Below are 24,116 nucleotides of genomic sequence, written 5' to 3'. Positions count from 1 at the left end.
TCGTTTCTTGCTGTACAGCAAAGTGAATCAGTCATACATACACATATATCCACTCTTTTTTAGATTTCCTTCCCATTTAGGTCACCACAGAGCACTGAATATAGATTTCCCTGTACTATACAGTAGGGTCTCATTAGTTATCTATTTTGTACATAGTAGCGTATATATGTCAGTCCCAATCTCCCAATTCATTCCACCCCCCTTCCCTGCTTGGTAACCATAAGTTTGTTCTCTATGTCTATGACTCTATTTCTGCTTTGCAAATAAGTTCATCTCTACCATTTTTCTAGATTCCACATATAAGTGATATTATACGATATTTGTTTTTCTCTTTCTGACTTAATTCACTCTGTATGACATTCTCTAGGTCCATCCACGTCTCTGCAAATGGCACAATTTCATTCCTTTTTATGGCTGAGTAATATTCCATGTATTGAAAGAAAAGCAGGGATAGTGCAAGCCACAGTAGCTAAAAGTGCTCCACTGACCAAGGTTCAGTTCAGGTGATTCCAATTCACAATTAGATCCTGAATACCTACTGGGTGCTGGGCCCAGTATTGGGTGTGTTTGTATATATTTCAATCTTTTAAATGCCAATGTGAGTAGTGATTTTACACACCAAACACTTAGAAACAGGAGCTAAATGGAGCCTGTTTCCAGATACTGGCTAGCAAAAGCAGTTCAGAATACAGTCCAATTTGAAAATAACTAGTCAATCCCCAATTACTTGAAAGGAGCTTTTAAAAAGGGATTTTTATCTTTTAAAAGTAATATTTTTATTCATCCATCTTTAGGCAATAGTGTGATTTTGAGTCACCCTAGAGGAAGGAAATGAAGCTTGGTTGTACCAAGCATCTAGAAGCTTGAAAGCAGTTCACTGGTCCCAAGAATTGAGCCCAGCCAATTCTGTTGTCCTGAATGGGTGGGTAGAAATGACACCTTAGTGTCCCAGGTGGGACACACACTGCCCACCCAAGTGCTGCTCCTAAATCATTAGTGCTTGAGGTAGAATGATTAAAGAGTGAGGATTATTTACCTGAGGCTGACTGTATAATAAATCTGATCAAGCACAGACTATAAGCCATTTTTCAAAGTCTATATATTTGACCAATTATAAGGGGACCATATGAAGTGCAAAAGTGAATTGGGAGGCCTCTGCCTAGCTCTCATACTTCAGAGTCACAGAGATTTTAGCTCAAGCGAGCTGAGATATTGCCTTGCTGGACTCATTCACATGCTTCTCTTCCTTTACTTCCAGCTCTCTTCTCAACCCACAGACTAAGCAAAGAACACTACATTCTTTCTGAAAACACTCTCCCACCTCTCCCTCTCTGCTTCCTCCCACTGCTCTGTCCATTACTTTACTTAACACTTCTAAAATTAGATCATTTACCCCCTTGATGCTGTATGAGTGAAAGAGCAAAAGAAATGGACTGGCAATTGCTTCAACTTGAGTGTACAAAAATGCTCACTCAGCATCATTATAAACAATAAATTTTGCAGGAAAATTGGAAATAACATCCATGTCCATTAAAAAGATGACACAGAGTTAAATGTATTGGCATGGAATGATGGCCACAATAAATTTAGCAAAAAATTCAAGACCAAACAGCACATTTATGAATAATACTCATAAGTGAACGTTTACTTATACATATAAATAAAATAATATTCATTTTTTGTTATTTCAACAAATATTTAATGTGCCATGCACTCTTCTAACGATCAAGATTATGATAGGAGACACAGTTCCTATTCATGGGTGTTCACAGTCTGTTGGGGAGGTAAACATTAACCAAATAGTAGTAGAAATAAATAAATACATAAATTAAAATAGTGATAAGCACTATGAAGCAAAATGCAGGATATTGTGACTAAATAATTGAAAGAAGACTTAACCTACTGTCTTTAGTAAAAATTGTATGTGTGTGGTATATATATGCATACAAGTGAGTGTGATATTTATACAAGAACAAAGGCTACAATCATATATATAAAACCAATAGGCATTATCCTTGAATGATCTTTTCTTCCTTTATTTTCATCATGTTATACATCTTCTACAATTGCTATCCGTTTCTTTTGTAATCAGAATAAAACAAACAAACAAAAAACTTAGTTGGATTTACTCAGTTTGTCTTAGTTTCCTCAGGTCTATGTCAGGCTACCTTTAGATTTAGGGTCATCAGCTCTCTTCTGTCTTCCCTTAAGATAAAAAAAAGAATGTATATTTCCTGACTTTAGAAGGCATAAGAGTATACTGCTTTGACACATGTGAAAGTAATAGTAATATGAAGTAATTGAGAAACAATGAGTCAGGCAGACATCATTTTCCCAGAAGACATGGTTGGCCATCCAAGGCAGGGGAGCCATCAGACCCATCTTCTACTAGGGGCCCAAGGGAGCTTACACTTACTTGTACTTGGCAATGCTTTATAATTGATCCTCTGCTAAAGTTGAAGCATCAATTATATCTTAATATGAAAGTCCTAGAAAGACTATTATTTCCAATTAGACTTTTTTCTTACAAAGATCTACAGATAAATAACTTGTAACATATTTTACTCTTTGCTATTTATAATTTATCTCTGCTTTATACAACTGTTTCTAGTACTTTTAGTAGCTCAGCCTTAAACTTCAGTATGAAGTAAGAGTGAAGGATCTTGTCTGCCATCTCCTTTGACATTCAGAGAACCTCTGATGGGACCACAGAACTCTTCCCCACTAAAGGCTCAGAACATCACAGGGACTTGGCCTCCAGGTGATTTGGAAAATGACCTGGTCAATGTCCATCATAAAAGAGTCCAAAGACTTACTGTGAAGCATCATAGGTCCTTTAAAAAGTTGCTGACATATTTTTTTTGTAAATGGCACACACTCATGTTTATAAAGAACACTGTTCAAATGAGGAACAGAATAAAGAAGAAAGTTTGAAAATATACCCCAAATTCCACAACTGTTAATGTGGTGAGCATATTCTTCTATATCTCTATCCATGCACAGAGATCTATTGATATATTATATAAATAGGATTATTTGCTTTTTTAAAAAACAAAAATGAAGGAGGGTATATAAAAGCTTAAAAATAAGTACAACTGAATTTGGGGGGTTATAAGTCAAGATCATGAGATGCCTCATGAAGGGGGCTTCGGGTGCCAGTGATGTTCCACTCTTTGAACTAGGTGCTGATTATAAGACTGTGTTCATTTTGCAAAAATGTGAGCTGCACATTTGTGATTTACATACTTTTTCAGTTTGCATCTTATACTTGAGTAAAAATTTTTACTTAAGAGTCCTTGATTAAGTAAATCAGTACTCCAAGCAAATGAAAGAGAAGGTCAAGGAGAGGAAACATATATAATCCTAGAACCAATTAAGTCCATTTTCATGCAGTCTTTAATTTTCAGTACCTTAAAAAATTTATCTGTTATTTGTTAATGCTCTTTCACACAAACTTAATAAGAAATTGTAAGTCCTAGAATGGGTAAATGGTCTTCATTTTCTTCAATGTTATTAAACATAAGTTACAAACATAGTTTTGCAAAGAATCTTCATGGTAAGGAACACAAATTGAAGAAATCTTAGGTGTAGCAACATATTACAATATAGCCTGCCCTTGCTATGATAGAACCCCTCAGCCAATGAGCCATACTTTCTATGAACTGATTAATCAACCACAGTCAGTCAGAAACATTAAAGTCATATAGATGCAGCATAACTGTTAGTTATAAAGTAAGATTTATTAAGTATATACAGGTATAATTTCCCCCTTTCCCTTTATTTTATCCATTTCTTGAAACATTTCTATACATGTTTTACTATATTTTGATGTCACTTTTGAAACCAAAGTAAGCACAGCAATTAAATAAATGAGGAAATTAATCCAAGCACTTTTGTAACACAAGCTACAAATCCAAACACAGTAAATTTCAGAATGCAAACACCAAATTTCTCCAAACAGATATGCCTGCCCTGCAAGGGTGGGGCCACAACAAGGGGGGCTGACTCAGGGTGGTGGGTTTTGGGGAGTCTGGGCCCTTCACAGACCCAATAAGCAGATGTTTATAGCCGAGTCCTTAGGGGTCCAGGATGTCTGGGAAGATTATCCACACATGGCACTGCTAAATCCAAACAGTAAAATGGGAAGTAAAAGATGAGTGACAAAGACAAACACTAATGGGTACCCAGGAATGTTCATGGATGAGGAGTATTGGAGCAAGAAAATGAAAGGGAGGAGAGAGTGAACTTGGACTATCAAGCTCCCCTGGAAGCTGAGAAGGAGTTTGATGTTACTCCTGTGTCCACATTTACAGGAGGTCACTTAAAGTTGCAGTTAAGGCTAAAAACCTAAACTATACCATTTTTCCTGAAAGCCTCTGAGCATCTATCTCCCCAGAGACTTCGTCCATCTTGAACCTATTTAATTTATAGGTTATCCAGCTAATTAGCTTTCTTATTCTAGGTCTTCCATCTATCACATTGATTTTACAATTAACATTAGGCTTAATCAGCAACAACTTCAATGGTATTTAACCCATCATCCCATAGAAACTTGCTCTTCGTCTTCTCACCAAATGGAACCTGTCCAGCATCCATCATGAATCATCTGTACCCCTGAGGCTGATCAACAGGATGAAAATTTGAACTGAGTTCATATTTGCTTATTTTCAGCTTTGCAATTCCTTTAGCTATCAAGTGTAGCTCACAGAAGACCACAGACAAATGGATGAGAGAGACCATTTACCTTCATTATACTGTTGATATGTGCAATTTATAATTTCTAATGCTCTTGACACCATCCTGAAGGAGAAACTCAAAGCTAACCAACACATTCAATTCCCCAAAACTCGTCAGCACAATATCCCTTTCAATCAGTATCTTACCCATCCTAATTAATAAAATAGTTAGACCTTTATTATATGTGTTTCATTTTTTTGAGAAGCAGTTTTATATCCACTCATCCTCCACATCTTCCTTCCCATTTACCTTATCAATGTGACGACCGGTTATCAAGAAAATAGCACTGTAGCCATTAGTAATTTCGAGTTATATCCAATCTGTCATTTTCATGTCACCTTCAAACTTCTAGAATCTGTGAACAGACAGCTGTAGATGCAGATAACCTCCTCTAAGACTCTAAAGCCACCTTCTTCTCCTGAGGAACATAATCAAAATACCACTTTGTATCTTCAGCCTCGATGTTCTTCCCAGAACACAATGCCTTGTCACTCACTTCTGAATACCTTATTGGACTTTGGGTAATAGGCTATAGCAGTCAACTGTTATATATTTGACTCTCAGACATTTTCTTCCTTGATATATGCCTTTATTCATTCAACAACACACAGAACCTACTATGTACAAGGTACGATGCCAGGTAACGTAGGAATTGCAGCCAGTGTAGTTTATTCACCTTTCTTGAGCTACTTGCTTCAAGTATGAGGGTCTTTGCTTTTCTTTTTCATATTTCACATCTAATCAGTGGCCAGTGCATGTGAAGTTTTCTTTCACATTATCTCCTCCTTTTTTTTTTTTTTACTTTCTCACCACCATCTTATTTTAAATCCTTATCACCCTGTACCTAGATAATTTCAAAAGCTTCCTTCTAATTTGTCTCTCTGCATGGTCTCCAGACTAATCAAACATCTTACTTTATAGAAACAAATTAATGTAATTATCACAACGACACAATGGAGGTAAGAATCATTCGCACTTTATAGATAAAAACATTAATTGTTAAAGAGTTTGTTTAAAAAGTCCAAAATCACACAAGTAATGTGTGGCTAACAGAAATTTAATTCTAGGTCTGAATACCTTTTAACCCTCTTTCCATAACATTAGACTATCTCCCAGTTTAAGGGAATTGTTCAAGGCAAATCAGCCAGAGTGGGAAGAAAAGATATGAATTATGTTGGCATGAAAAGAACAGAAAACCAAACAAGTGACATGGAGTGGGAAGAACAGACCTATCATGGGAGCAGATTGGCTGTGAGGAGGAAAGAGAAACGTCCAAGATTTTTTGTAGTTTTACAGAGTGGGTCATTGAAGGTTTGGTCTGGTTCCCCTTCCTCTCTATCTTGGAAGGCTGTATGATGAGGTGGTTTAAGAAATAAGGGCCCTGAATTTGTTCCCACCCTGGCACTACCCCTTACTAGTTGTATGTCCTTAGGAATGTACTTAACTTCTCTGTGCCCTACGCCAGTACAATGGGGATAATAATAACACTTGCTTAAAAGGAAGTTTGAGGGTTATTAAAGTGCTTAAAATACTTGGAACACAGCACATATGCCCTCAATATTTATAAAATATTGTTTGCATCCATATATTTCTTTTGCTTTCAAATAACTTACAACTTATGTAAAATGGATTTAATTATTTGCATTTCCTTTAAATTTGTAAATAAAACAAAAAAAAAGCAATAAGAGGCCAGGGCCCAAGCCAGGCTGACTTATTTGGTACAACACCCAGCAAGCCCTGACATGTTCCAGATTCTAACGAGGTCAAGGAGAGAGTTTTTCACACAGTGAGTGTCTTTTCTCTTGGATAAGTAAGAGAACTGATCACATTTGCATGATGAGAAACAAGATTGGTTTCCTTTCATCATGGAAGGGACTTAATGAAAATCTAATCTATAGATTCACTATCCTTACAATCAAAGACTGGTTTTTCAATCCACTGTTCTCTGCACAGAGCTCTCACTAAAAGGAAAGGTGAAATACTGTTCCCTTTGTAAAAGCTGGCCAGTTAGGATGCCTTTCTTACAAAAATGTTACCATGTTAGTGTCTGCAGTTGAGAAGAGTTCAGTTAGACCAAAGCATTTATTTTAATGTACAATTGGGTAATTCTTCCAACTCTCTAAATAATAATTAATCAAAATAACCAGAGGATGGCCTGGATGCAAACATGCCAACAGTCTGCAGTCACTCTCTTTGTTCCCACCGTCCCTTCCTCCTACTTTCGGAAAGTTCGCTCCTTCAGAGGTCTGTATGCTTTCATCAGGTTGTGCTATTATATTTAAGTGATCTCAGCCCCTGGCTGAATACTGTACACAGTTTTCTCCCTGAATACCGTACACAGTCATCACTATGCTTATGTTTAAAGCTTGTTGGCAAGGGACTCTATCTGCATTGTAGCCCCTTCCTTTTTAATCCTTAAAGGAATGTTCTCAGGCTAATTAAAGAGAAGAACAGAATTATTATGCCCCCAGAATTCAGGCAAAACATTCCCAAGCACTAAGGAGCCCTATTTAATCCTCCTGCTGGACACATTGATTTTTAGCCATCCTGCTGGTCTACGAGAAATAGGTAAGTCTCTGATGTGAAGTTTTCTTCACGGGATAGGAAAGCTTCTAAAATGGATGAGATGATAAATGGTACCAGATTTTAATTAAGGAAGGGAAAATCTGACCCTCATCTTTGCAGCTTTATTTCTGGGGTCGGTTTGTTTACGAGTAAGTGATCTAGGATGGATGATGAGAGCAGAAAGAGAAATGAAATATTCTTATAAATCCAGCTTCCAGTTTCCCCTTTTCTGAATTGTAAGAAAGGCAGACTTACTTCTAAAACTTCCCACATTCCTTTCATCAGCACTTTCTTCTTTCATCTGGATTATAAACGGAATAATCATTTCCCACACATCAGCTGTGCAGTCAAATAAGTGTATTTCAGGCATTCTCTCTATATAGTAATAGGTTTTATTTTCTCCCAAATGTTATATAATCATATTATTACCAATGTCCTTCATCCCTGAATTCCTGAAAGAAAAGTTTAGTGGCTTCCTTGTTACACCGGCTCTTCCCCCTTGTATCGTGTGTGATGGAGAAGCAGCCGTTGGAGAAGGCACACAGAGAGCAGAGACCTGCACTAAGCACACAGTCATTTCCACGGCAACTTCTAATGCTGAGGCCTCATTTCCATTAAGGTGTCCCTAACCCTGGCAACACTGGCTTTGCTAGAGTGAATCAAACAAACTTCTTCCAAACAAAGTCACAGAACACTTTCTTTTAAACGTGGGCTCCTGCTGTCACTGCCTGCATATGATAACTTTAAAACGAAAAAAAATCTCTTAGAAGTTTGCTCTACTAATGTTTAATGTGCAAATGCCTCCAATCAACAGTAAAGCTCACAGAACTGTGACAATTCACTAGTCAGAAAAGAAAGCTGCTTCAGTATGAATGCGTTTGTACCCTCACATGAAAATATCAAGAAAACAGGCAATTATTTCTTTGAAGCAGTCTCCTGGAAATTACAATTACATTCAGAGGAAAGAGTACAATTCAGAGACGGCATTGATCAGGGCTGCATCTGAGGTCACCGTGGGGACTGTCCTTCCCTGGCAGAGCAGTCCTTATTAATTACAAGGCAGCATTACTCCTGACACAAAAGAAATTATTCTTCAAAAATCAGTGTGCTGGTAGCAAGGGTGTTCCTGTCCTTCTACTGAAAAACCGACAGTGCCCCAGAGCTCAAGAGACTGTTCAGTCAGTCTCATGCTACCAACAGCCATTTTCAACAGCACATGCTAAATATTCTTTCCCAGGTAGCAAACTAGATCTGTCGAAAACTCTAGAGTCTCTTACCATTGTGATCCGATCTTCCCTCCCTTCGGACTCCGGAAGCCAGGAGCTGTTGCTGGTGTGCTGCTCCCCCAGCCACTGGATCCTCTGGAGGCTGAGAATGTCTCATGTGGTGCGAATGTATCACCACCGATTACATTTCAGTCCCTCAATTGCTAGCCTTGATGCTTTGGAAATCAGCCAAACCAAGCGCACAGAGAAAGGGCTGCAGCTTGCAATTTCAGAACTTCCCCTAGAATATGCTCTTAAAAACATGGGCCCCTCATTTAGCATTTTAGCAAATACCAAGGGCTGCTACATTCAATCACATTTCTCTCTTTTTCCTTTTAAACTGGGTTGGGTTTTGTTGCTAGTGGAATGAAATTATAGCAAGAGCTCAAGCTGACCCAGGGGATGCAGGCACTATGCAGGCTTCCACACACCTCAAACCTGACTAGAAACGGCTGCTATTCCAATCAGAGAGGAGAAGCCTGCCTACATGAGGAGGAAGGTGGAGGGACAGTGCTGGCGAGCTGTCCAGTGTTACAGCGTTCTGATAACTGGTGGGAGTGTGTAAAGTGCTCTGCGGAACAACCACAGGTCCCAAGTCTGCTCTAAACCATTTGGTATAGCACGGTCAAATCCAAAGAGGCAGAAAGAGAAGTTCTATCAAAGGAATCTATGGAGCATAGCCTTATCTTGAAGAATAAACTAGAAGTTCTTCAAGGGCAGGGACCCTATCTGCTAAGACACTTCAAAACTAGCTGGCTTGCTCAATCATACTGAACTATTAGGCTCTTGCTTTTCCTACATTTTGACAACATTCTACTTCTTAAAAATTTTATCTCAGAAGAATTTACTCACACAAGTATCACATAGCAGAGGCAAGACCTCAACTGAAGCTCAGGCCAGGACTCTTTAAAGTAGCAGTGCCCATGAGCCAAAACATCTGTCAATCGCCAAATTGTTTAACTGCCTTTCCTTCCCTCACTTACTGTAGACTCCAGTAGGCAGTTTCCACGTGAGTTTTGTTCACTTCTTTACCCCTAGTATGGCATCCACTCCACTGTAGGATATTTATTGGCTGAATTAATAACTTTCCATAATCGTTGGAAGTGTTGGCAGAACCCCACAGATTGGTAAAGTTCCTTTTGCTTGGAGCCTGATGCGTTGTAGGCTTGGGCTGGGTTCCTTTCATGGCTGCTTTTCCTCTCACCAGAAAGGTTCATGCCCCCTAACATGACCAACTTCCAGCAAAGTTAAATACTTGTTCTAGAGAAAATTCAACCCAAGGAATAAAATTCATGCTGATAGCTTAGGGTTCTGATTTGTTATAAGAGTCCATGGCCTTTATTAGGCCTGACAGCATCAAGAAGTAGCTGTGAATCAACAGAGTCCAAGAAAGCCATTCACAATTCCCTTCCCTGTAGGCAACAGTCATTTAGAACAGAAAAGCAGATATGGCAGGCAAGTCAGGCACCCAGGTGAGACAACAGAGCCCACTTCAGTGGCCAAGATGTAGCCCAATCCTTGCACACAGTAGTTCTAGATACCCACTGAATTCATATAAACCCTGCAAGTACAGTCTGCTTTAGTTACAGAGAACTCTTTTCAATTCCCTCAAATTGCTGTGCTCACTCATGCTTCCAGGCCTTTGCACACTCCAGGTCTGCAAAGGAGCTCATTGCTCCCCCTGGGTCTTCACTGTTTTTGCCATCGCCTCTGGTTCTCCTGAAAGAACTGAATAGTAAGCTGAAGTCTGGAGGCCATTAAATGTCGGTGTGGACCATCCTTATGTTTGTGTCAGAGCCCTGCACAAACCTAACTAGATTCAGAATCAGTGATTCTCCTGCAGTGAGTGTATTGGCATTATTTTTCCCTAAGAGAAATGGACTTTTTCTCAAATAAATTACCATTTGGCAGAAACCACAAGAGAATATGAAGAAGGATTTATGAATAATTGTCTGCCTGTTGACTAAATCAGGTTTCTATTGACATTAAGAATTGTTTGGACACTTGTGCTAATCAAAATTGTTAGACTTAGCTTGACTTTTGTCAGAACAAACTGAATCAGTGAACCACAGCTACCTCATTGATACACAGCCCCAGACACCATCAGCAAAAATGTCAGAAACATCTGGAGAGTGAGAGGCAGAAAAGAATTGACATCTTTCTAAAAAACTGTCATTTGTATATTTTTATTTAAAAGTGTAAACATCCAAAAAGCCAGTCCTTTCCTCTTGAACCACCCCATCCTCCCACAAACCCCCCTAACAGCTAGAGTATTCAGGTACAGCAATAAAGAGTCTCAGACCCAGGGGCAAAAAGGCCCAGTGGAGAGCTGCCCGCACCCCTTTGAACCTGAAAGAGTGTAAGCAAAGAGAAATTCTTTTCCAAATATGTATAAATAAGTCATATTTTGTGTTTTCTTACAGAGCAAATCCATTTTATCCTTCTAGTGAGACATCTATTGCACCTTTAAAAGATATTTAAAATGTATTTGAGAAGCCCAGCGAGACATTATCTCCTTCCAAAGAATGTTCATTTACTCATCTACTCAGTATTTTTACACGTTGGCCCTGCATTAATAAAAAGTTTATTTGGCATCCAAAACAGTAGCCAGTAGAGACTGGAAGCTTCCTACAGCTACTGTGACACCCATTCCCTGCTACCACAATCCAGGGCTCCCCTGTGGGTGAGAATCCAGAGGAAAAGAAACAGCAGACTCCTAATTATTCCATAACAGCAGAATTACACCCGCCAACCCTCTCAAAAGAACAGAGAGAAATGTTTGGTACCTCTTTCTGTATTTTTGTTGTAAGCATCTTTGTCGCAAGCATTTTTCTGCATAGCTTAAGACAATTTTGCCGTGAAAGGTTTACAATCTGGTTTCAACTGGTTGAAATGTTAACATTTCTTCCAGTTATTGATGGCTTTAATGAGCTGATGGATGATGATGATTTGCCCTGGGAGTTGGTTTCTTATTTTGAAACACAATACACTAGAGGAGAAAGAAGCTGAGAGCCTCAAAGGCACAGAGTTGAACCTACATTTCCCATAGAACTTTGGGATATCTACCAAAGCACATGTGACAATATGCCAAGAACAAACAACAGTGTAGAGGCGTTCACAAAACAATACAAAATTCAGATAAAAATATGCATCCTGGTGTTTGGAAGCTGATACCTCTCTTAATGAAGGAAGAAATTTTAGCAAAATAGAAAAAGCGTGATACTGAATGAGGAGACAAATCAACAGGAAAAAAATATGTATAAAATCCTATGAACAAAAGACTCCTGAGAAAAGTGCTTAGGTACAACCCACAAATTAAAATCAATTATTTGCGAAGTATTGCCATGAATCTTCACACATTTTTTTTTTTTTTTGGCTGTGTTGGGTCTTCGTTTCTGTGCGAGGGCTTTCTTTAGTTGCGGCAAGCGGGGGTCACTCTTCATCGCGGTGTGCGGGCCTCTCACTATTGCGGCCTCTCTTGTTGCAGAGCACAGGCTCCAGACGCGCAGGCTCAGTAGTTCTGGCGCACGGGCCTAGTTGCTCCGCGGCATGTGGTATCTTCCCAGACCAGGGCTCAAACCCGTGTCCCCTGCATTGGCAGGCAGATTCTCAACCACTGCGCCACCACGGAAGCCCCTTCACACATTTTAAATGTATTCAAATATTTTGTATTTCAGAATAAAGTCTTTTTAATTTTATTATTTATTTCTCATGTTTCCTTAGGTCCTTTTTAATGTCCTTCTTTTGTTTTTCATTATTTTATTTTTTACTGAAAAACTGCCTTACTGCCAATTAGTTATGCAGTGAAAATGTCTGCGGCAAAGATGCCTATGGTGAAAGTACCTAGAACTGTTGGGAACCACTTATCTTTCCCTGTTTCTCCCATCTCCAGGTTTAACCCGGAGCCCCATCTTCCTGTATTGCCTCGATGTTCTGCTCTGTTATTGAATGAGTTTAACCTCACCTACCCACCCTTGCCCAGCCCCAAAGCTGCAGCCCATTCAGGCGGCAGAGCTAAAGGAAAGTTCAGCATGGACCAGTGATTACGGAATCCCTTAGAAATAATAGCATGGGCAAGATGGTGATTTCAAATTTAATCTCAAGCAAACCCACTCAGTCGAAGAATCATAGAGCATTTAGGGATGCCTTTCAGTTTCTAATAATGTTTCAGAGGTCTCTGTTTCAATAGACTGAAATTGATGTTGGCAGAGGAAAATTAGGTCAAGGCCCTGAGAAAAAGAAACCATCACTTCTTAAAACCACCCAAAGCTTGCCAAGTATTTATATTATGAAAACAGTTACGTAGGGAAAAACACATTTCGGCAGTAACATATTTACATTAATTTCAATTATGGTATTATTTATGAGATATGAAATCATACAAGATAGCTTCTAACCATGAAAAGTGGATACAGTAAGGAGAAAATTAAGGTGACAGCAATAAAATGTGAGTGCCCTCGGGGAGGGTAGCAGCAATCATATATCAGAATCCTTTGCAGGGTGTAAGCTATCTAGTAAAAGACATGGAGCCTGTTTCCTAGACAATCCTGAATTACAGAGACAACTGGCTGGAGGCCATCTCAGTTTACCCTTTACAGTTCTATTTCTTTTCTTCAACTGTCACAGGTTATGGTCCTGTTCTCCCTTTTCACCACAGGAGGGAGCTGCAGCATAATAAGGGCAGAGTTCTCCAGTCTTCTCTGAGTGTTAACAAAATAACTTTCATTACCACATGCCAGCTACAACACTGCATAAATGCCTCCAACTAGAAAAGAATGTGATCTTAACGTTTCCAAAGCTGTCCTCCAACTGAACCTGCTCAAGTTTTTCACATACACACACACACATACACACACACACACACACACACAAACATGCATACAGTACAACTCTTTTTTATTACCCTAATACCAGAATTTATAAATCATTTGTAAGATGTTATTTAGATGAGGATAATCCATATACACATCCTAAGCATTAAGATACCTGATTTTTTAACTGACTTTAATCACACAGAACTCATTAGATTGATTTATACATGGATTAAAAGCAATCTGTAATGTATCTTCCACTCCCCGATTCTTTTGGCATAAATGACTGCCCCAAGAAAAGTCTTCTGAGGCATAGTGCTGAAGATGACTTAGTGATGCAATAGGCAGTTTAATGAAGATGGTAAATAGGTAGCTTAATGAGGTGAACTCTCCTTATTAACCTTCGGTCAAAGTCACATCTGTACCCATTCCTTGTTTCAGCTCTTCAATACTCTTTAAAAGCAGCAGCCAAGTTCAGTTATATTTTACCTCTAAAGAATTCAGGACAAACCCATTTAGAAAAGTGATTATCCCTCAATTTGTAGGTGATGGGGTAGGAGCTTACAAGGGGTTCCAAAAGGGATCAATCAGATCATAGTGCTTGTCTCAGACGGAAGGTCTATGCCCAAATCAACACAGGATTTCATTTTATATTGCAATTCCACAAAGCTGTGTACAATGTATTAAAGTCAAATGCAGCTATAGCCAAAAGGGAGGAAAGGTGGAACATGCCATAGGAATAGCAGAAGTGTTCCAAATATAGTCTTTGATCACTGGTTATGTAAAGTTCCACTCTATCCAGGCTTGCTGGTCAGGCCACTTGTGATGCAGGGTGGACTGGGGCTGGGGACAGAAGGGCTAGCTTTCCTCATACCATTACGCCCCAGGGCAGAAGCCCTAGGAGTCCAAGTATTCTATGAAGCTGCTCTTCTAGGCCCTCACAAAGGAATACATGTTGAGGTGAGAGGAATACATTTTACTTAGCTTGGTTTATGTTTCACACATTCAGGTGTATGAAATTTTGCCCTGGCGCCACCACTGTTGGGGTGGGTTTGCTCCCTTCTCTCCTTACTACACTTTGTGAGTCAAAGGTCTATCTGGATTTGGGTCAATCAATTCAGTAACTCTTAGTTGGGTTTCTGTGAGGATGAGAGTTGTGCAGAGACCAGGAGGTATGGCTTGGTAGCCACTGGCCACATATGGCTATTTAAGTTTAAGTTTAAATTAATTAAAATATAATAAAATTTTAAATTCAGTTTCTTATTCACACTAGCCTCATTCCCAGTGCTCAACAGTCCCATGTGGCTAGCGGCTCCTGTATCAGACAGCACACATACTGAACATTTCTATCATTGCAGAACGTTCTATTGGACAGTGCTGCCCTAGAGGGCCCTAAACAGAGCAAATATAAAATGGGGAAGACTGGAACATTGGCACAATGAGGGTACAAATCCACAAGTAAGTCTGCATCTTTGGAACTACAGTCTGAAGTGGCCATGGAAGTCACAAAACATTATAAATGGTATCACTGGTTTGGTGATGGTCTGTATCAGAGATCTCAAACTGCCTACCTGTAGAATGAATATTTTCCTTGGCTTCACTGTAAACATGATAGAATCAGTTTCCAACATTTAAAAAAATAGGAACTCATTAAAAATCTAGTTTTCTGATTTCATTTGAAAAATGAGAAGATCTGGCCCCTCTGGGCCTGCATTCCCACCCTATATAACATAGACCTGGAGTCAAAGAGCTGCAGTCCCCTCAGAGGAGCCTGTGCCCTTCACTTTACCAAATCCCTACTAGCCACTGCATCAAGGTATTTCCTCTCTAATTTCTGCTGCATGTGCATTCGAATGGGAAAAAAATAATGTCTCTAGCAATGCAAAAAAAAGACATATCTATAATGAAACACCATAAAAGATACCTAGAAAACTCTTGCTTATTCTTTCTGTATCTTTAAATAAATGTATTCCATTCACTTATCCAAATGGTATTCTTTCATCTATAGAAAAAGGATTAGTAAATTACAGAAGAAGGTTAAGGTAAACTTAAAATTTTCAATCATTCTGTACTCAACACTCTAGGCTTTCAAATTTGATGGAGGGAAGGAGGGCAAGAAGAGGGGAGAGATGATAGATATGTGATTCTTTTCTCCTTTGTGTACACACACACACACACACACACACACACACACACACACAAAACCTGTGTCCCTTAGTTGTGGTGGGGCTGCTGAAAGGTCTCATTATGTGTAAATAAAAATGAGCCCACTTCTGAATAAAATTTTAAATAATCTTTGGGCACCTAATGGAAAAACATCTCAATCATGCACAAGTCTCTTCATCCAAAAATCTAGTTTTATGCTCATGAGTTGTACCCATTTAAATTTAAGCTCTGTTAAAGATGGGACCTTATCTGTCCTGTTCAATACCAGGATGCAGCAGATACTCACTTCTCAATAAATATTTGTTAAATGGAGTAACATAATCCTCCGAGGGAACAGAACATTCCTTTAGAAATTTTAAGCCTCTGCCATATTCCTTTTGATCTCAAACTGACATGATATTTATATTCATTTATTCAACAAAGCCTTTTATGTGCTGGCTTTCTGTTGGAGATTATTTTAGTATGCAGCTGTTGACTCTCTAAGTCATAGGTCATATGTGTAGGAAGAGAACTACAGGGAGAGAGTGACCAAGAGAGCGGAGTAGAAAGACCCTGAGCTCACCTCCTCTCACAAGCACATCAAAATCACAACTGTCTGCAGAATAACCATCAATGAAAAAGACTGGAACACACCAGAAAAGATCTTCTACAGCCAAAGATATAAAGAGGAACCGCAACAAAATGGGTAGGAAGGATGGACTCAAGATATAATCAAATCCCATACCCTGTGGGTGAGCAACCCACAAACAGGAGAATGATTATATTGCAGAGATTTTCCCACAGGAGTCAGAGTTCTGAGCCCCATGTCAGGCGCCCCAGCACTGGAGCCCAGCACAGGAAAGATGAGTCTCCACAGTGTCCAGCTTTGAAAGCCAGCAGGGCTTAATTGCAGGAGCCCCACAGGACTGGGGGAAATAGAAACTTCACACTTTTAAAGGGTGCAAACAAAATCTCAATGCACCAGGACGCAGGGCAAAAGCAGTAATTTGATAGGAGCCTGGGACAGACCTACCTGCTGGTCTTGGAGGGTCTCCTGGGGAAGTAGGGGGCAGCTGTGGCTCACCCTGGGGACACAGACACTGGTGGCAGATATATTGAGGACCATTCACCTGCATGAGCTCTCCTGGAGGCTGACATCTTGGCACCAAGACTTGGCCCACCCAACAGCCTGTAGGTGCCAAAGCTGAGATGTCTCTGACCAAACAACAAACTGGGTGGAAACATACATACTAATGTAATGAAAATGACAGTAATTAAAGATAAAGAGAGAATCTCAAAAGCAGGAAGGAAAAAGCAACAAATATTGTACAAGGGAACTCCCATAGGCTATCAAGCTGATTTTTCAGCAGAAACTCAGCAGACCAGAAGGGAGTAGCACAATATATTTAAAGTGATGAAAGGGGAAAACCTACAACCAAGAATATTCTACCCAGCAAGGCTCTCACTAAGATTTGATAGAGAAATCAAAAGCTTTACAGACAAGCCAAAGCTAAAAGAATTTAGCACCACCAAACCAGCTTTACAACAAATGCTAAAGGAACTTCTCTAGGTGAAAAAGAAAAGGCCACAACTAGAAACAAGAAAATTATGAAATGAAAAAGATCACTGGTTAAGGCAAACACATAGTAAAGGTAGGAAATCATCCACACACAAAGCTAGTGGAGAGGTTAAAAGACAAAAGTACTAAAATAATCTGCATCCACAATAAGCAGTTAAGAAATATACAAAACAATTAGATGTAAAATATGATATCAAAAACAGTAGTTGTGAGGGAAGGAGAGTACAAATACAGGCTTTCTAAAAATGCATTTGAAATTAAGAGATCAGCAACATGAAAGAATATATATATATGTATGTGTGTGTGTATATATATATATATATATATATATATACACTGCTATATAAAAACCTCATGGTAACTGCAAACTAAAAATCTATTATAGTTTTACACACAAAAAAGAAAAAGAAATCAAAACATAGCCTAAAGACAGTCATCAAATCACAAGAGAACAAAAGGAGGGGACAAAAAGATGTAAAAAACAAATCCAAAACAATTAACAAAATGGCAATAAGAACATACATATCAAGAGTTACCTTAAATATAAATGGACTAAATGTTCCAACCAAAAGACACAGACTGGCTGAATGGATACCAAAACAAGACCCAAATATATACTGCCTACAAGAAACTCACTTCAGATCTAGAAACACATACAGACTGAAAGTAAGGGGACAGAAAAAGGTAGTCCATGCAAATGGAAATCAAATGAAAACCAGAGTAACAATACTTACTTATATAAGACAAAATAGACTTAAGAGACAAAGAAGGACACTACAATAATGATCAAGAGGTTAATCCAAGAAGAAGATATACTAATATCTTGCACCCAACATAGGAGCACTTCAATGTATTGATATAAGACAAATATTAACAGACAGAAAAGGAGAAATCAACAGTAACACAATAATAGTAGGGGATTTTAACACCCCACTAACGTCAATGGACAAACCATCCAAACAGAAAATCAATAAGGAAACACAGACCTTAAATAACACATTAGACCGAATGTACTTATTTGATATATAGAGAGAGCATTTCATCTAAAAGCAGCAGAATATTCTCCAAGATATTGGAACATTCTCCAAGTGCACATGGAACATTCTCCAAGATAGATGACATGCTAGCCACAAAACAAGCCTCAGTAAATTTAAGAAAACTGAAATCATATCAAGCATCTTTTCCGACCACAACGCTAGGAGATCAGAAAACAACTACAAGAAAATAAAAACTGCAAAAAACACAAACACGTGGAGGCTAAACAATATGTTACTAAACAACAAATGCATCACTGAAGAAATCAAAGAGGAAATCAAAAACTACCTAGAGACAAATGAAAATGAAAAACGATGATCCAAAGCCTATGGAATGCAGCAAAAGCAGTTCTAAGAGTAAAGTTTATAGTGATACAAACTTACCTCAGGAAACAAGAAAAATCTCGAATAAACAACATAAACTTACACCTAAGCAACTAGAGGAAGAAGAACAAACAAAACCCAAAGTTAGTAGAAGTAAAGAAAACATAAAGATCAGAACAGAAAAAAATGAAATAGAGACTAAAAAACAGTAGAAAATATCAATGAAACTAAAAGCTAGATCTTTGAAAAGATAAAATTGATAAACTTTTAGCCTGACTCATCAAGAAAAAAAGGGAGAAGGCCCAAATCAATAAAACCAGAAATGAAAAAGAAGACATTACAACCAACACCACAGAAATACCAAGGATCATAAGGAAGGGAACTGTGATCATGTAAGAAAAATTTGATTTTGAATACTAACTTGCCTTTTTAAAAAGCTGTATATACACAAAACAACACATAGTTTATGCATTATATTGCTTACTATAATATCCATATTATCTACTATACAATATTTCCTGTATTATATTATCATATTATCTATTCCTCAACCTCTTCCTCACCTCCTTGCCTCAACAGAAACTTGGCTTTCCCTGGGACCACTGCTTTCCCTCCAGTCCTTTCAATGGGAAGTTGTATTTCTCCCTTTGTCCTCGTACCACTGGATAAGGAGATGGAAGTAGATATCCTCCCTGCTCCTCACTGCCACTTTAAGACCATTTATTCTCTCTCTCTTCTCCCCCCAAAACACCTCAGCTTTGAATCTCATGTCATCAGACTAGATCACTCAATACCAAGTGTCACCATTATCTATGGACCCCCAGGTCAGTTCTCTTCTACTTCTTTCTCACTGTGATGGAACATCTCCATCACTACTTGTGTCTTAATCTTGAAAAAGTAAACATATATGTGAATGATCTTTCCAGTACTCTGGTGTCTCATTTCCCTGAACCACCCCTTTCAATAATCTTCTGCCTCAGCCATTCACTCTCATGTCATTACCACTAGCTGCAAACACTTCATAATCTCAACTTAATGCATCCCACTCTCTGCCCACAAGCCTCTATCTTTTCCTCTCACTCTCGACTTTAATGATTTTTTACCCCTCCTAGGATCAGCAATCCATTGATCATAGTACTGTGTCACTATACCTAAGCCCTCGATGTCTTCTCTTTCATGCATATCCAGCTTAAAATCAAAACCAATCAGTAAAATCACTCTCTATTCCCTTGCCCTTCTCCTGCTTTGTTATGCTCGCTGGTCCTCCAGCTCTCATCCACTCTCCACTCCTGCACCTGTGTAGCCAGCATGGCCAGAGAAAAACTAATTTCAAATGCATGCCTGCATCACGAGTGGATCCCAAACATTCACAAGAAATCGTTCTCATCTCTAGTCCATTTATTCATCCACCATTCCAATAGGCTATTTAACATTTTCTTATCTCTCTCCAAATCACCAACATCTTTTTCCTTATTCCCACTCTCAGCTTATTACCTTTGTTCTCACTTCACTTCCACAGATCCCACTGCCTTATTTTCCCACCTTCCTTTATCTGAATACATGGAACCTGCCTTCCCACCTATTACCAAGGATGAACTAGCCATGCTGTTATCTAAACTCCCTCTGTTTGTACACTATATCCCAGCCCCTCAGGTCAATGGACATCTCTTACGTAATTACCGCTTCTTCTTTAAAAATCAATTTTTTGCTCTATACTGACTCACTTCCATCAGCATACAAAATCCTATTATCTCTCCTACCTTAAAAAGAAAGAAAAACGACCTTCCCTTCTCCCCATTTTTCCCACCAGCCATTGTGTCATTTTTTACTTCCTACAACAAAACTTGAGAAGCATTATCTATATTGACTGTCTCCATTCCCCACCACTCTACTGACACTGCTGTCATTCAAGTTGCCAATGACTCCACATTGCCAAATCTAATACCCAAGTCTCAGTTCTAAGAATACTTGAGCTTTGAAACCTTTCACACAGTTACTCATCCTCATCCTTTAAGAACTTTTCTCACCTGGCCTTTAGTACATCTAACTCTCTTGATTTTCTGCCTACCTCACTGATTGTTCCTTCTTTGCCTACTTTTATGCTCCTCCTCTTCTACCCAACTTCTTAATTTTGGATTGTCTTTGGGCTCAATCCTTGGTTTTCTTCTCTGTCTATATTCTACTCCCATAGCTTTAAGTAGCAATTAAATGCCAATGACTCCCAAATTATATCTCCAGCCCAAACCTCATTTTCTAACTCCAGACTTATCTATCCAATGTCTACTCAACAATGCCACTTGGATGTCTAAGAGACATCTCAAATTCAACCTGTCCAAACTGAACAATAATCATTCCATCCTAACCTGTTTAACCCACAGCCTTTCTCATGTCTCTCACAGCAACTCTATTCTTGTAGGCCAAAAACTGTGGAAGCACACTCAGGGGAATAGCTGTAATTTTAAAAAAAAAGTTTTTAAATAATAGAAAAAAACAAATGTGGCAAGAATATGGAGAAACTGAAACCCTCATATATTGCTCATGGGAATGTAAAATGGTGCAGCCACTTTGGAAAAAGAGTTTGACAGTTCCTCAAAAAGTTAAACATAGAACTATCATATAACCAAGCAGTTCCACTCATAGGAATATACTCAAAAGAAGTGAAAATGGATATTCAAACAAATACCTATAAGTTAATATTCATTGCAATACTATCACAATAGCCAAAAGGCAGAAACAACCCAAATGTTTGTCAATGGATGAATGGAAAAACAAAATGTGGCCTATGCATTCAAGGAAATATTATTCAATCATAAACAGGAATGAAGGATTATTTTTTTATTTTATATTGGAGTATAGTTGATTTACAATGTTGTATTAGTTTCAGGTGTACAGTAATTTGGTTATACAAATACATATATCCATTCTTTCTTAGATTCTTTTCCCATATAGGTTATTACAGAATATTGACTAGAGTTCCCTGTGCTATACAGTAGGTCCTTGTTGATTATCTATTTTATATATAGTAGGCTGTATATGTAAATCCCAATCTCCTAATTTACCTCTCCCACCTTTCCCCTTTGGTAACCATAAGTTTGTCTTCTATGTCTGTGAGTCTCTTTCTGTTTTGTAAATAAGTTCATTTATATCATTTTTTTAGATTCCACATATAAGTGACATCATATAATATTTGTCTTTCTCTGACTTACTTCACTTAGTATGATAATCTCTAGGTCCATCCATGTTGCTGCAAATGGCATTATTTCATTTTTTTCTATGGCTGAGTATATTCCATTTATAAATGTACCACATTTTCTTTATCCATTCTTCTGTCAATGGACATGTAGGTTGTTTCCATATATTGGCTATTGTAAATAGTGCTGCAATGAACATTGCGGTGCATGTATCTTTTCAAATTATGGTTTGCTCCAGATATATGCCCAGGAGTGGGATTGCTGGATCATATGGTAGTTCTATTTTTACTTTTTTAAGGAACCTCCACACTGTTCTCCACAGTGATTGTACCAATGTTCCATGTGCACTTGAATGTTCCATGTGCACTTGAAAAGAATGTGTATTCTGCTGCTTTTGGATGGAATGCTCTATAAATATCAATTAAGTCCCTCTGGTCTAATACATCATTTAATGCCTGTGTTTCTTTATTGATTTTCTGTCTGGATGATCTGTCCATTGATGTAAGTGGGGTGTTAAAGCCCCCACCATTATTGTGTTACTGGCAATTTCTCCTTTTATGGCTGTTAGTATTCGCCTTATATATTGAGGTGCTCCTATGTTGAGTGCATATATATTTACAATTGGCATATCTTCTTCTTGGATTGATCCCTTGATCATTATGTAGTGTCCTTCTTTCTCTCTTGTAACAGTTTTATTTTAAAGTCTATTTTGTCTGATATGAGAATTGCTACTTCAGCTTTCTTTTGATTTCCATTTGCATGGAGTACCTTTTTGCATCCCCTCACTTTTAGTCTGTATGTGTCCCTAGATCTGAATTGGGTCTCTTGTAGATAGTATACAGGTCCTTTTTTGGTATCCATTCAGCCAGTCTATGTCTTTCAGTTGGAGCATTTACTCCATTTACATTTAAGGTAATTATAGATATGTATGTTCTTATTGCCATTTTGCTAATTGGTTTGGATTTGTTTTTGAAGGTCTTTTTTCTTCTTCCCTTCCTCTTATGTTCTCTTCTCTTGTGATTTTAACAATTATATCTAGTGTTTTATTTGTATTTGTATTTTTCTTTTTTGTGTGTGTATCTATTGCAGATTTTTGGTTATCAGTTACCATGATGTTTTGATATAGAAGTCTATATTTATACAAAATTGTTTCAAGTTGCTGGTCTCTTAATTTCAAATGCATTTCCAATATCATGCATTTGTACTCTCCTCTTCTCATGAATGTTGGTTTTGTATCAAATTTGTGTGTAGGTGATTTCCTGCCTTACCTGTATGTTTGTCTTTACTGGCGAGCTTTCGCATTCATAATTTTCTTGTTTCTAGTTGTGGCTTTTTCTTTTCTGCCTAGAGAATTTCCTTTAGCATTTGTTGTAAAGCTGATTTGGTTGTGCTGAATTCTCTTAGCTTTTGCTTGTCTTTAAAGCTTTTGATTTCTCCATCGAATCTGAACAAGAGCCTTGCTGGGTAGAGTGTTCTTGGTTGTAGGTTTTCCCCTTTCTACACTTTAAGAACATCATGCCACTCCCGTATGGCCTGCAGAGTTTCTGCTGAGAAATCAGCTGAAAACCTTATGGGGATTCCCTTGTATGTTATTTGTTGCTTTTCCCTTATTGCTTTTAATAATTTCTCCATCTTTAATTTTTGTCAATTTGATTAATATGTGCCTTGGCATGTTCCTCCTTGGGTTTATCCTGTATGGGACTCTGAGCTTCCTGGACTTGAGTGAGTATTTCCTTTTCAGTGTTAGGTAAGTTTTCAGCTATTACCTCTTCATATATTTTCTCAGGTGTTTTTTCTCTCTCTTCTCCTTCTGGGACCCCTATAATGTGAATGTTGGTGCATTTAATGTGGTCACAGAGATCTCTTAGACTATCCTCATTTCTTTTCATTCCTTTTTCTTTATTCTGTTCAGCGGCAGTGATTTCCACCAGTCTGTCTTCCAGCTCACTTATTCCTCTTCTGCCTCATTTATTCCATTATTGATTCCTTCTAGTGTATTTTTCATTTCAGTTATTGTATTGTTCATCTGTTTGTTTGTTCTCTAAATTTTCTATCTTTTTATTAAATATTTCTGTATCTTCTTGGTCTGTTCCTCAATTCTTTTATTATTTCTTATTCATAGACTTTTTTGATGATGGCCGTTCTGACCGATGTGAGGTGATACCTCATTGTAGTTTTGATTTACATTTCTCTAATAATTAGTGATGTTGAGCATCTTTTCATGTGCCTGTTGGCCATCTGTATGTCTTCTTTGGAGAAATATCTATTTAGATCTTCTGTCCATTTTTTGATTGGGTTATTTTTTTGATATTGAGCTGTATGAGCTGTTTGTATATTTTGGAAATTAAGCTTTTGTCTGTCACATCATTAGCAGATGTTTTCTCCCAGTCTGTACGTTCTTTTTTTTTTGTTTATGGTTTCCTTTGCTGTGCAAAAGCTTGTAAGTTTAATTAGGTCCCATTTGT

At 38.2% G+C, this 24,116-nt stretch overlaps 1 protein-coding gene across 4 annotated transcripts in view; it reads right to left on the bottom strand.

Annotated features, from left to right (window-relative positions):
• The window catches only part of PLD5 (phospholipase D family member 5), a 478,515-nt gene that overhangs the window by 382,388 nt on the left and 72,011 nt on the right, over window positions 1-24,116 (bottom strand). The window contains exon 1 of one of the 4 annotated variants that reach the window (XM_082340842.1): window positions 8,580-11,935. The exons of the other annotated variants lie outside the window; for them this stretch is intronic. The gene's annotated coding sequence lies outside the window, so the exon portion shown is untranslated. Of the gene's footprint in view, window positions 1-8,579; window positions 11,936-24,116 lie in introns of those variants that run through there. 4 annotated transcript variants of the gene reach the window in all.

The sequence above is a fragment of the Balaenoptera borealis genome (genome assembly GCF_965194805.1).
Source record: "Balaenoptera borealis genome assembly, chromosome: 1".
NCBI classification, from domain to species: Eukaryota; Metazoa; Chordata; class Mammalia; order Artiodactyla; family Balaenopteridae; genus Balaenoptera; species Balaenoptera borealis.
Note: the sequence above shows the minus strand (reverse complement) of the source record. Positions and strands in the feature narration are given on the sequence as shown.